General features: G+C 51.0%; 1 protein-coding gene across 4 annotated transcripts in view; it reads right to left on the bottom strand.

Moving 5' to 3' along the window:
- Window positions 1-6,968, bottom strand: part of ZC3H7B (zinc finger CCCH-type containing 7B) — a 39,663-nt gene extending 32,695 nt beyond the window's left edge. The window contains exon 1 of one of the 4 annotated variants that reach the window (XM_016135849.2): window positions 6,946-6,968. The gene's annotated coding sequence lies outside the window, so the exon portion shown is untranslated. Of the gene's footprint in view, window positions 1-6,530; window positions 6,895-6,945 lie in introns of those variants that run through there. The other 3 variants (XM_016135850.2, XM_016135848.2, XM_016135851.2) reach the window with 3 other exon arrangements.
- Between the last annotated feature and the right edge of the window lie 5,131 nt (window positions 6,969-12,099).

Here is a 12,099-nt window from a genome sequence, read left to right as displayed (position 1 = left end):
GCCGAGGGAAAGCCTCAGTTTCCAGCCCCGCCCCAGGCTCCCCCTGAGAGCCGTCTGTCAGGGAACGACAATGGCCACTTGCACCTTGTTGACTTTTAAGGGCCACTCTGAACAGAAACCAAAGTTCAGAGAACTGCCCTCCACTGCCCCACCAGAAAACAGAGTCAGCAGCAGACCGCCGTGCTCCTCCGGCCCGCTGCGTTCTCATTACAGGGCTTCGACTTTCATGATTTTGCCTTACGCTGCCAACAATCCGGAGGCCATACTGCACAGAAAGGACCGAAACCCTCTGGGGGCCAGTCCTGCCCTGTCACTAGCGGCCAGCTCTGGTGCTCAAGTGAGATGTTTAAACAATCACCTTTTCTTTTTTTTCTTTTTTAATAGAAAAGTAAAAGAAGCTCATCGTACAACCCTTGGGAATTATGGGCAAGAATAACGAGACTAAACAGAAAACACCCGGAGCCCCACAGCTCAGAGTGACCGCTTAACATCGCGGGGTGTCTTCTTCCTTCCGAGCATTGAGAAGCCACCGCTCCTGCTCGCGGGAGCTCAGGCATCCCTGTGGCTGTACTACCTGGACATCAAGTTTTGGGGGGTGCCCTGCCTGCTGCTCTGCCTGAAGACAGGGAGGCAGGATGGGCTGGTACAAGGAGCCAGGAGGTGTGCAGGCGGCCAGACCTGGGCTCAGGCCCAGCACTGTCGCACACAAGCTTTTGGGGTACCTCTCTGAGCCTCAGTTTCATCATTTGCAAGATGCAGCTAATGATACCCACCTTGCAAGACTATTTTGCAGATTTCTGTAGTGTACCCTGCCGCCAAGGTGGTCTGAAATTCGTTTCTGCTAAGCTGGATGCTCTTAGAGAACACCCAACAACACGCAAAATTAGTCTATAAATAATTTTCAGTCACCACAGATTTCTTTCCAATTTCTGTCTGGGCCACTCTTTTTTTGGGGGGGGAGGGCAAAGGCTGTTCTGGAATATCCTGCTCCTATTATTAATTCAACAATTAACCACAGAGCACCTTCATGTGCAAGGGGCTTTGCCAGATGCTGGGGAAACAAGGTTAGCAAAATCCCTGGACTCATGGAGCTTGTGTCCCAGGCGTGGGAAGACAAACAGGTCCCTGTTAGATGCATGAGTCAAGTGAAGATATAGATAAGAGTTACAAAGAAACTAAAAATAGGAAACGTGGCAGGGAGCGATGGCGGGGAGTTGGTCTGGCAGCTCAGAGAAGGCCCTTCGGAGGAGGTGGCATTTAAGAGACAAAAGAAGGAGCCAGCCATGGGCACGTGGAAGGCGGGTAAGAGTCCGTTCGGCACAGGGCGCAGCAAAGGAAATGGCCCTGACGTGGGAATGAGCTTAGAATGTTCAAGGAAGAGCCAGGAGGCCAGCGTGACTGCCGCGCTGGAGTGAAGACGAGCCAAGCAGGAAGGAGGTGTGATGCGCAGGCTGAGGCCAGTCGGAGGGTGGCGCGCAGGCCACACTAGAGACAGCAGTGTCCTGCATGTGTCACGAAGCCACTGGGAGGTTTTCCACAGAGGAGTGACAGGGTCTCATTGAAAGCTTGAGGTCCCTTTAGCTGCTGTACTGAGGATAGGCGATAAGGGGGGAAGCTGGAAGATTAGCTAGCAGGCTACTGCAGAGGTCCGGGCCTAGGTCGAGGTGAGCAGGGGAGATGATTCCGGAATGTCCTGGAGGTTATTAAACGCTCAAGACAACCACAACCATGCCCTTGGAAGACGGCGAGTGGTCGTAATAGCTTTCATAGTTCCTTCATTTGAGACGCGCAGCAAACCTGAGGCAGACGGGACTGAATCAGACGGGACTGAGGCCCACCCAGCCTGATGCAATGATGGTGTCCCAGGCCACGTGGCTAGCGTGTGCTGGAGCTGGGAATGAAACTCAGGACCTTGGACTCCCTGTCCTGCACTGCTCTGCCCGCAGAGGGACAGAGCATGACACAGATGCTGTGGAGAACATGGGCACAGATGAACCTCTGAAAATCCAAGGGTCACAGCCTCGACCCGCCCTGCGGCCCTCACGGGAAGTGCTCAACGGCCGCTCGCTGGCTAACCCCAGCACTCGGTCTCAGGGAATCTGATACGCTGTTCCCTTTCCAAGTCACAGCGTGGACAGGATGGGAAGAGCTGGAGGGTGGGTGATCCCTTAGTGTTCTTCCTCTGAAAAACAGGGACATCTCTTACCTCGAATGACTGTCATGGGGATTAATGAGAGACTGTGGGCAAAAGCGTGATACAAATGTTTGATAATTAGGAATTCCAGACAGATAGGAAAAGAGCTTCATGGAGACTGAACCAACTTGAAGGCATCTTTCCTGCGTGGCGGCTAAGACCTCGGGCTCCAGAGCCTAATGTGCCTGGCTCCCGCTGACCCCATCCTCTACCACGGCGTGTGATCTTGGAGCCTCGGTCTCCTCATCTGCAAAACGGGGCTGCTGATAATCATTCCTGACTCAACAAGTGGTTAAGGGGATTCAATCAGAGAAGGCACACGAAGTGCCAGGATGATGCAGGCACACGGCGGCATTGACTATGCGGTGGCTGCTGTCGCCATTGCCACTGTTACCATCGAGCCGGTGTCTCAGCCTCTGGCGTGGGGCTCAGGCGTTGCCGCCGACCTGCAGCTGCCTGCAGACGGGTTCTGCATCCGAAACGCTGCTGCCCCTTCCCAGTCTGATGGGGAAAACGCGCTGACGCACCTGCGAAAGCCATCAGGACGCTCACAGAGACACGGACTGACCAAGGAAAATCAAGAAGGTGGGAGGCAGCCCCGTAGCTGGCGATGACAGAGAAAGGAAAACGAGCCCATTTTCTACGGGCCATTAAATGCGATGAAAGGAGCTGGCTTCTGTGGAGGCTCCTGGGAGCTGACACGGAGCTGTCACTTCGTCGACCCAGGCTGAGGCTCCGGCGGCAGCCCGACTTGCTCAGAGGACATTTCTGCCTTCTGCCGTCTCAAGTCCAGCCCCATCGGTTACCTCTCCTCCCTCCCAGTCATACCTAAGCCCACGACAGCCCACTCAAGAGCCAGCCTCCCTGGGTCTGTTCTCTAGCTCTGCCTCTTACACAATGTCATTTCACCTCTCTGTGCCAGTTCCTGTGCCTGTAAAATGGGGATAATTATAGTGCCTGCCTATAGGCTGTTATAAAGATTAAATAAGGTAATTTAGGAAAAAGCACAACAGGGCCTCACCGCTAGGTAATTACTGGATGAGTGTTTGCTAAATTATTAAAAATATACAAACATCTCTTGTTCCTCTCATCTGAGTCTCCTGTCCCCATTCCTGGACACTGGGTTTCTTCCACAGGTTACCATTAGACCTCATCGAATCTCAGGATTCGTTTTTAGAGAGGAAAACTCAGGTCCAGAGATCCCAAGGGACTTCGGTGGCAGAGCCTGACTTGAACCCAAACTCACACCCGCCACCTATACCGTACCAATCTTCCTGTTCCTTTACACAGCCCTGCCTTTGTCCTTCTTAGTGCATTTTCATAGAATGCCCTTTGGCCTTTCTGAAGCCATCTTCCAAATGTTCAAGCAGAGGAGTTTCTTCTAGGGAGACCTTCCACCCCCAGGCAAAATAAACCTCCCTCCTCTCCAGTGGGGCCTAATTCACTTTGACAACACAATGGCTGTACATGTCCTCCAGGCACTGGGGCCTGGGGCACGTGGAGTAAATCAGACCCGGTTCTTGTCCCTGGGCAGCTCAGGTTAGTCATCCATTTCTTTTTCCAGTCCCAGCGACAAGGTATTGAGCCAGGCACCAGGCAGGCAGGCAGGCAGTAAGGAAGGCAACTGAGATTACATCTCCACGCTCAGGGCCCAGCATCCTTCCACCTCCATTCTGCCTGCCCCAGTCACAGCTTCCAGAACTCCGAGAGTACTTTCGCTGGGCCACCCTCCCTCCCACCCACCCCCTCCAAGGCCCCGGGATATAAGGCTATTTTAGTAAAGCTCCCTGGCCTTGGAAAGCCTGCTGACCTTCTAATTTAAGCCCCCATCCCTGTTTCATTTGTCGGTTCAGGTCATCCCGGTCTCTGTGCTTGTCTGCTTATCTGAGATGGAGGTAGTCCAAGTCTGACATCAATTCCAATGCAGCACACTCAACAGTCCCCTGGGCCTGGGTGCAAATCTAGCTGGGTGAACTTGGGTCAGATACATAAACCCTGTGTTCCTCAGTTTCTTCAACTGTGAAATGGAAATAGCACCCACCCCTCACGGAGCCACTGTAAGAATGAGAGAGAATGCACATCAACCTCCCAGCACAGAGACAACCACGGTGAACCCAGAATTCCTTCCTCTCCTCCACCCCAGCCAAGCCGTCCCATTCTTTCAAGGTCAATCTGCGCTTCCTTCAGGAAGGCGTCCCTAACCTATCCAGGTTACCCTGAGAGCTCTTTCTTCTCTCCTCGCCCACTGCTCGCACCCCGGCATTGAGCACTTCCTTGTTCTCTCATCAGTTCACTAGAGTCCACTTTCTCTTTCCAGCCAGATCCAATGGACAACTGAAACTTAAGCCTGCCCTGTGGCATCTCACTATGGTCATAAGAGGCTCCTGAAAAGTAACTTGGCTAATGTAGCCCAGGACTCTGGGAAAGGGTGACATTTGGAGTCAAAAAACCAGGCGGGAATCTTAGCTCTGCTATGTGACTTGCCAGGGAAATATTCAATTCTCAAAGCCTCAGGTTGCTCATCTGGAAAATGAGGATTGAAACATGTCTACCTGACATGGTTGCTATGGAGGACACATGAGCCAGCATATGTGAGAGCTCGAGCTCTTTTGTTATAAATTTAAAAGTTCTATTTAAAGGGTTATTATTTTCAAATCCAAACCTAGTGATGCCTCGACTCTTTTGTACCTGAGACTCACGACACTAGTTCATCCCACAGAGCTTCTTAGCCCCAAATAATCCCCCAAAACCGACATGAACTGCCCATCCTAAACCAAAAGCCAACAGCCGAGGACCTAGGACATCCATGAAACAAATCTCTTCCCGGCTCAGGGACAACAAAATCTCTCCCATCCTCAGATTCCGTCCCTCATCCACAGGTTTCTCCTTTCCAGTTTAAGACACCCCAAACCTCAAACCTGCTCCACTGTCCCTTGGCTTGGCCTCATTCCTAGCTCGCAGTCCAATTTCATGGGAATTGAAAATGGACAAAGAAGACGGGGTGGAATTGGTCATGTATATGGGTTGGGGAGGGTGAGTCTTGGTAGTAGAACTGAAGGTTGCGCTGGAATTTTGTGTCCAACACTTGCTAAATGTACTATAATTATCGCATTTGTGTGAAAATTCAAGGATCTGCATTCTGCTATTTTCACGAGACTTGATAAATTACAGGCCCTGAAGAAAACGGTAAGAAGCTAGGGTTCAAAGCCTCGTGGTACCTAGGAACCAAAGTCCCAGTGAGCAACCCCCAAGAAATGAAGTCCCCGACAAAGCGGCTGTGGGCCCCGAGCCCCAAGTCCGTGCCGGGCCCCTACCCCACGCCGCAGCCATACCCTTCCCCACTAATGCCATGTTGGCACCGCTGCCCTCAGGGTTTACATTTCACTGAATCGTTTCTAGATGACTTCTTCACCCTGGAAAATTGCTTTGTCTTTGTGAAAGACCCCCAAACCAGGCATCTTATCAACATCCAAGCCAGGTGGATTTTAAAGGAAAGGGGGTAAAGGGTGGGAGCACTCCCGGAGGGCGTCCCAGAGGCCCGCCTAGGACGGGAGGAGGGAGTGTCAGGGGCCGGTGTCGGCAGCTCCCGGGTACCCATCTCCTGGGGACGCCCCCCTCCGAAGCACTGGAGCCATCCCCTCGTATCCCCCTTGAGCTCCGTGACCCGCGACCAGGCCCTCGCAGGCCTCCGAGCCCAGGGGCTGATCCCGCGACCGGAAATGGCTCCCCCCACCCTCCAGACCGCGCCCCCCTCTCCTGCCACCCCCTCCCCCCGGGCCCGGCAGCAGGCCCAGGATCCCCGGGCTCGCGTGGCCGCCGCAGCCGGCAGGGACAGCCGATCGGCGGCCACCGTTCTCGGCCCTCGCTGCGGTCTCTCAAACTCCCGGCACTGCGGGACCAAGGCGCAGACAAAAGGCAGGGGTGCGCTGCCAGCCCCCTAGGCTTCCCCCGCGGGGGCCGGCGAAGCATCTGCGCACCCCGAAGCTCCAGCCGCCGAGGCGAGAGCCCCCCACGGAAGAAAATTCCCAGGCGCCCGCCCTGGGCGCTGCAGGGGCGTCCGAATCACCGAACGGCAGGTGCCCCCGGCCGCACGATAACTTTGAAACTTTGGGGCAGGGCACGGGGACCGGGAGGGAGAGCCCCCAGATGGGAGGAAATGGGGACCCGGGGATCTTGCTTCATCCCTGCCCAACGCATTTTCCAGGGGGCCCCGCGCCGCTGCGGCCCGGCCGGGGCCCCCCGCGCCGCCCCGGCCCCCGCGCCCTCCCGCCGGCCGCCGCGGCGCGCTCGGGCCCGGCCTCTGGCCCGCCGGGCGCAGGCCGCGCGCAGCACTCACCTCGGCCGGGCTGCGCTCCCCGCGGGCCTGCGCCGAGCCCGATAAATGGTATGCTATGACTAGAGGTATGATTACGTTATTATTATTAGTAATAATAAGAGTAAATGCTATTTAATTACGGGCGGCCGCATCGTGCTCCCGGCGCCGCCGCCCTGGCAGCTCCGTCCATGCGGCTCCGGAGCGCTGCACTTTCATTTCCAGCCCCTCGGCCGGCCGCTCGCGGCAGCACCCACTGGAGGCCGCGTCCGTCTCCCTGCGGCGCTTCCTCCTCGGGTCCTAGCGCGGCTCCCCTCGCCTGGCGCCGGGTGGGCGGCGCGGGCTGAGCACCTGGGGGCCCAGGGGGCGGGGAAGTCCCCCTGCCCCCTGGAAAGCTCATGCCTGGAATTCACCTTTCTTTTCTTTGAAGTGTCCTTGCCTTTTAGGGCTTTTTCTTTTGGCAATTTTGCATTTCTGGGCGGATGCCGATCCCACTCCGCGCCTCCGCCCTTCCCCATACGTGTAAAAGCCCCCTGGTTTCCAGGAGCTTTCAGCGAAGGCTTCCAGAAACCCTAGCCGCCTTGCGTCCTTTTCACAGATGAGGACGGGCGGTTCGGAGAGGAATGGGCTGGATTTCGAATGTGTGGGATTTTCCCGAAAGGATTTGAGGCTGCTTAGAAGTCCCAAAAGGTCAGGGGACATTAGCAAAGGAGAGACCGGCAGTAAGCGTCCTGGCACCGCCTCGGAGCTGGCCGGGACCGGGCCGAATTTGAACCCAGAGCTTCGGATTCCAAATACAGTGTCATCCCGCCCTACCATCACCTGCCCCACTGATTGCTGAGAGTTTTCTCGAATTTTCCCCTCTTTATTTTACACATACAGGTAGTGTATATACATACATACATACATATGTATGTATAAATATAATTTTTAAAATGTATTGAGGATCAGCCGTAGGCCTGGAAGACTTAATCTTTAAAATGTTACCTCTTTCACAAACATTTCTGCCAGACACAATCTTAGGAACTGCGGATACAACGTGGAGACAAGTTTTAAACACACTGTGGTAAACGCTGGGAGGGACAAGAGCCTGGTGCTGTGTTTGCTTATTCAATTCTCACAGCAATCTTGGCAGATTGGCTTTAGCATGCCTGTTTTACAGATGGAAAACTGAGGTTCGAGATGAAGCGACTTGTCCAAGGTGGCAATTCTGACTCCGGAAGCCGTGTGTTTTACCCTTTCTACTATGTGCTTGAAGGGAGCCTTGAAAGGGGGAAAAAAATGCACCTTCAGAAATTCTCAAACTTTTCCTTCTGTGGATGCCATCTCCCACCTCATTACTCTAAGATAAAACTAAAAGGTGGCCCCTGGTATTAAGAAAATGAATGTTTGTATCCAGAAATGAAAAAGCAGAGTCCAGTGGCCCTCAGACTCACTGCCTGATTGGGCTTGTTTACAATGAAGACTTCTAATCCTGTCCTCTGCCCGCTCCCCAGTCCAGAGATTCTGATTTGATATTTTTGACAAAGCACTGCCATGTGGATTCTGATGTGCAGTAGGAGATCAGCCCCTAGATCACCTGCGATAGATCTAAGATTATGAGATAAAGTCAGACACAGTACAAGCCTGGCGATTTAGGGATACTAGGAAGTACGGTGGAGATGCCACCCAGGCAGCATTAGAGGGACCGAGGTGGGTTGGAGTCCTGGCTCTGCCACTTGCCAACTGTGTGAGCCCAGCCAATCTCACAGCATCAGTTTCCTCATCTATAAAAGAAGGATAAGAACACCTCAGTTTATTCCAAGGATTACAGTGAATAACCCTTGTAAAGCATGTAGCATCGTGCCTAGCCCATGGTGGAGGATGGATACAGGTTAGTTCCAACACCCCCTGTGTAATTTACAGTGAAACACTCAACAATTTATCAGATTATGCACTATTGTTATTACACTCCCATTTTGTGGATGAAGATGCTGATTCCATTTCGATTACTACATCTTGCCTCGAATGAAGTAGCTGATAAATGGTGTAGAAATTCCACCATCCTAGACTGCCAGTGGAATAACATATCCTTAAATGAGGACTAACCGGAATTCAAGGGGGAAGCCAGCTGGTTATTTTTGGCGGGAACCCCAATTCCCCAATGTCCTTGGGAAGTAATACTCCACTACCCCACAGTGAAGCTGAAATAGCGTAACAGCCACTGATTACCATGAGCCAAGCACGTCACACAGGTTGATTCTCTTAACTGTCCTCCAAATACTGTAAAGTAGGGGTTGTTTTTATCTGTTTTTAGGTGAAGAAACAGACACAAAATAGTTAGGCGACTTGGATGATGTCACACAGCTAAGAAAGAGGTAGACAGAATTCATTCCCAGGCCTGATAACTGTACCCTGATGGGGACATCTGAAATCTGGTTGCCTCACTGGCTACCCACAAGGGCCTGGCATGTGAATAGGCCGCTGGAGAAGGGGAGTCCTACACTCATGCTCACCTTTTAGCAACTGACAGGTGCATCATTCAGCTACCACTTCTCCATCGAGCACCTTCTGCTCCAGGCTTAGCCTGTGGCAGCCTGGCCCCCAGAGATGCCTCGCTGTGTCCTGGGGAGGGCCTGAGCATGTGACAAACTTACCTGCCACTATATGCAGTGTTCCTTTGCTCACTGGACAAACATTCATTGTCATACCCCGCTCTGGGTCCTGAGACTGCAGAGAAGCCCCATGTCCCCACAGGTCCAGCCCAGTCCTGGGGCCCAGCCCTCCAACAAGAGATCTGAAGTTGGGGTTTTGGAAAGGATCCTGAAGATGTATGTACAATTTTAGGCTTAGGTTGGGAATAGTGAGAGTATTTTCCTCATAGGGTTAAGTGAGCTTCTGCATGCAAAGCAATGATACATTTGTGGTTAACTAAAAAATAAATACATTCTTCTGGGAAATTCCATAGAATTCAGATTCTCAAAAGTGAGAGTGACTTTGAAAAAAAGTGGGGAGGACCCAGGAGCCCAGAGGCTGAAATAGGCTAGCCACCAACCTCTAACACAGCGGAAGAAATCTAGGGGATAAAACATGGTCACGTTTGTCTCCTGTGTGTCATTGTGAAAATGTCCAAGCGTACAGACAGCTGAGAGAAGTGTACAGCGAATATTTGCACGCCCTAGATTATGCTACAATTGTTAGCAGTTTTTTTTTTTTGTATTTATCACATATTTATCCTTCCATTCATCCCTACACCCGGCAATCCACATAACATTTTTGTTAAAAATGAAACAGTTAATTTTTAACTCTTCTTTATGCTCTTTTACATTTATACTAATTTGTAAAAATTACCATCAGTTTTAATTTTTTTAGATTATTGCTAATTTGGAACAAGAGAATTTTTAAAGGAGAAAATAATCTGCCCAAAGCATTTGGTACCACGAAACTTTTCACAAATGTTAGTCCCCAGTTGAAGCTGCTCTGCCGACACCATCTTTTTCTATCTCATTCATCACTAGGTTATCAGAGCTGGTATAGTACCTGGTACAGGTAGATATTTGATAACTATTTATAGAGTTAATGAATTATTTTAATTATGGTAGTTCTTGGAGGTTTAAAAAAAAAGAGTATGTTCTGATGGGGAGCCCACGGGGAGATGTGGTTTGGGTTGTCTTTTACAGATGATATAGAGATCCCCCTTCCCACCAGAAGCGGTGACCCTGGGAGTGCAGGGGCAGGGTCCTCTGCATGAGGGTATGCCAGGCCCACAGCAGGGCCCCAAAGGGATCACTTGTTTGGATCTTAGGAATGTCTCTCCACATTCCCTACGTGCCTGGCATACTTTAGACATTTGTTTTTGATCCAACTAAATGGCAAGTCCGCAGCCCTGGTAGCGCTTCGGCATAAATATTTTTTATTTCATTTCCAATTGGCAATTAAGTTTGTTTTCAGGCCCCGGAATGGAATTTAAAACACTCAGTTAAAATAAAGCAAACTAATCAGAGGCAGCCTGATTTTCTTTTCAAAACATCAAAAACAAAACAAAACAAAACACTGCACAACAGAGAGAAAGCTTTGTAATGTTCCTCCTCCCCTTATTGCCACCTCGCACTCACAGAGCAACCTGTTTTGTGTGTGCGTTAAAAAGAAACCTAGAGATCTGGCTTCAGTTATCTCTTGTCCAAATTTCTGTGTAATTTGGGCAGGTTATTTGACCTCTCGGGGCCGCAGCTCTTCATCTGTTGAAAAGAGGAAAGGGGCGGCCTATGATGGCCTTATCCGTCTGTTGAAGGCTATGATTCCACTTTTTGAGCTAGGCAAACAGATCAGATCAGTTGGATAAAGAGAAAGAGAGAGGAGATGACAAATGTGTTGCTTGGAAACACTGATGGTTCGGAACTCTCTGACTCACTGTACAAACCCCCTTCTTTTAAACCCCAGTCTTCCCATTTCAGAGGGGCTTGTGCTAGAATCTAGATTCAGGAGCAACAGAGAGAATCTTGATTGCTAAGGAATGCTCTCAGGCTGGGTGTGTGATTTTAGCTTTGAATGTGAACACCTTCAGGCAGACCATCTACTCTCCGGTTCTCCACAAGCCCCACCGGGCCACCATGACCTCCTCTTCCCTCCCTGGCCTTTGAAGGCCATTGAGTTTCTGCTAAGAATTCCCTTACAGTTCTGAAAACCCTATGATCCATCAGCTGGCTGAGAAAGGAGAAGATCCCCCAAAACGTTCCACCACCCCCCTTCTTCTTTGCTTTGAGACGTCTCCGTCAGAGGGGCAACGAAAGTCTCAGGAAGTAAACCTGGGAAATGGAGCCTGTGGAGCACCCTCAAGAACCCCCCAGACCGATTTGATCAGTCCTAGCTGGAATCAGCCCAGGAATAGCATTGGGTCTAATTGGGAGCTTCTCAGACTTCTCAGATGAAGAAGAGTCATTTTAAGCAAATATCTGATGGCTCTGATTGGAATCCAGTTAAAATGAGGAAACTTGAAGCACCTGTGACAGGCCTGGCCTGGAGATTACAGAGGAAGCTGTCAAAAATACTATTGATTCTCTGTGAAAAAGCCTTCAAAGCTGCAGACCCACTGCTGAGCAGGCCCCCAGCTTCCCATGGGGGCCCAGAAGAAGGCAACTCATCTGGCCAGAGTGGTGTAGGAAAGCCTCCTGGAGGACCGGGCGTTTTACAGGCTATGTAGGAAGGAGAGTGGAAAGGGGACCCACATCTGAGTAGTCTTGGGAACCAGGACCTGGCCCTTTGGTTTTCTCAGCTCTGTTCTGGGAACGGTGGAAATGATACTCCCTTCCTTCCTTTGTGGTTGTAAAGATTAAATTAGCTGTATGCGACAGGACCTGGCTTGTAATATTTAACTCTGAACTGCAAATAGTGTGATAGCATGTGTGTGGGCTGAGTTGTGAGGTAACTTTGGAAAAGGCGGTTGCGTATGTTGATGGTGATTGTCTCTCTGGGTGCTAGAGTTTCTCAGTAATGTTTACTTTTCTTTTCTCCTGCTCAATATTGATTGGTTGAAGTGTTAATGATATACACATGTTATTTATATAATGGTTATAAACAATTTTTGCGAAAAGAAAAAAACTGACTTTTGTTCTGA

The sequence above is a fragment of the Rousettus aegyptiacus genome, unplaced genomic scaffold (assembly GCF_014176215.1).
Source record: "Rousettus aegyptiacus isolate mRouAeg1 unplaced genomic scaffold, mRouAeg1.p scaffold_m13_p_2, whole genome shotgun sequence".
Taxonomy (NCBI): domain Eukaryota; kingdom Metazoa; phylum Chordata; class Mammalia; order Chiroptera; family Pteropodidae; genus Rousettus; species Rousettus aegyptiacus.
This window is presented reverse-complemented; position numbering and strand designations above follow the sequence as displayed.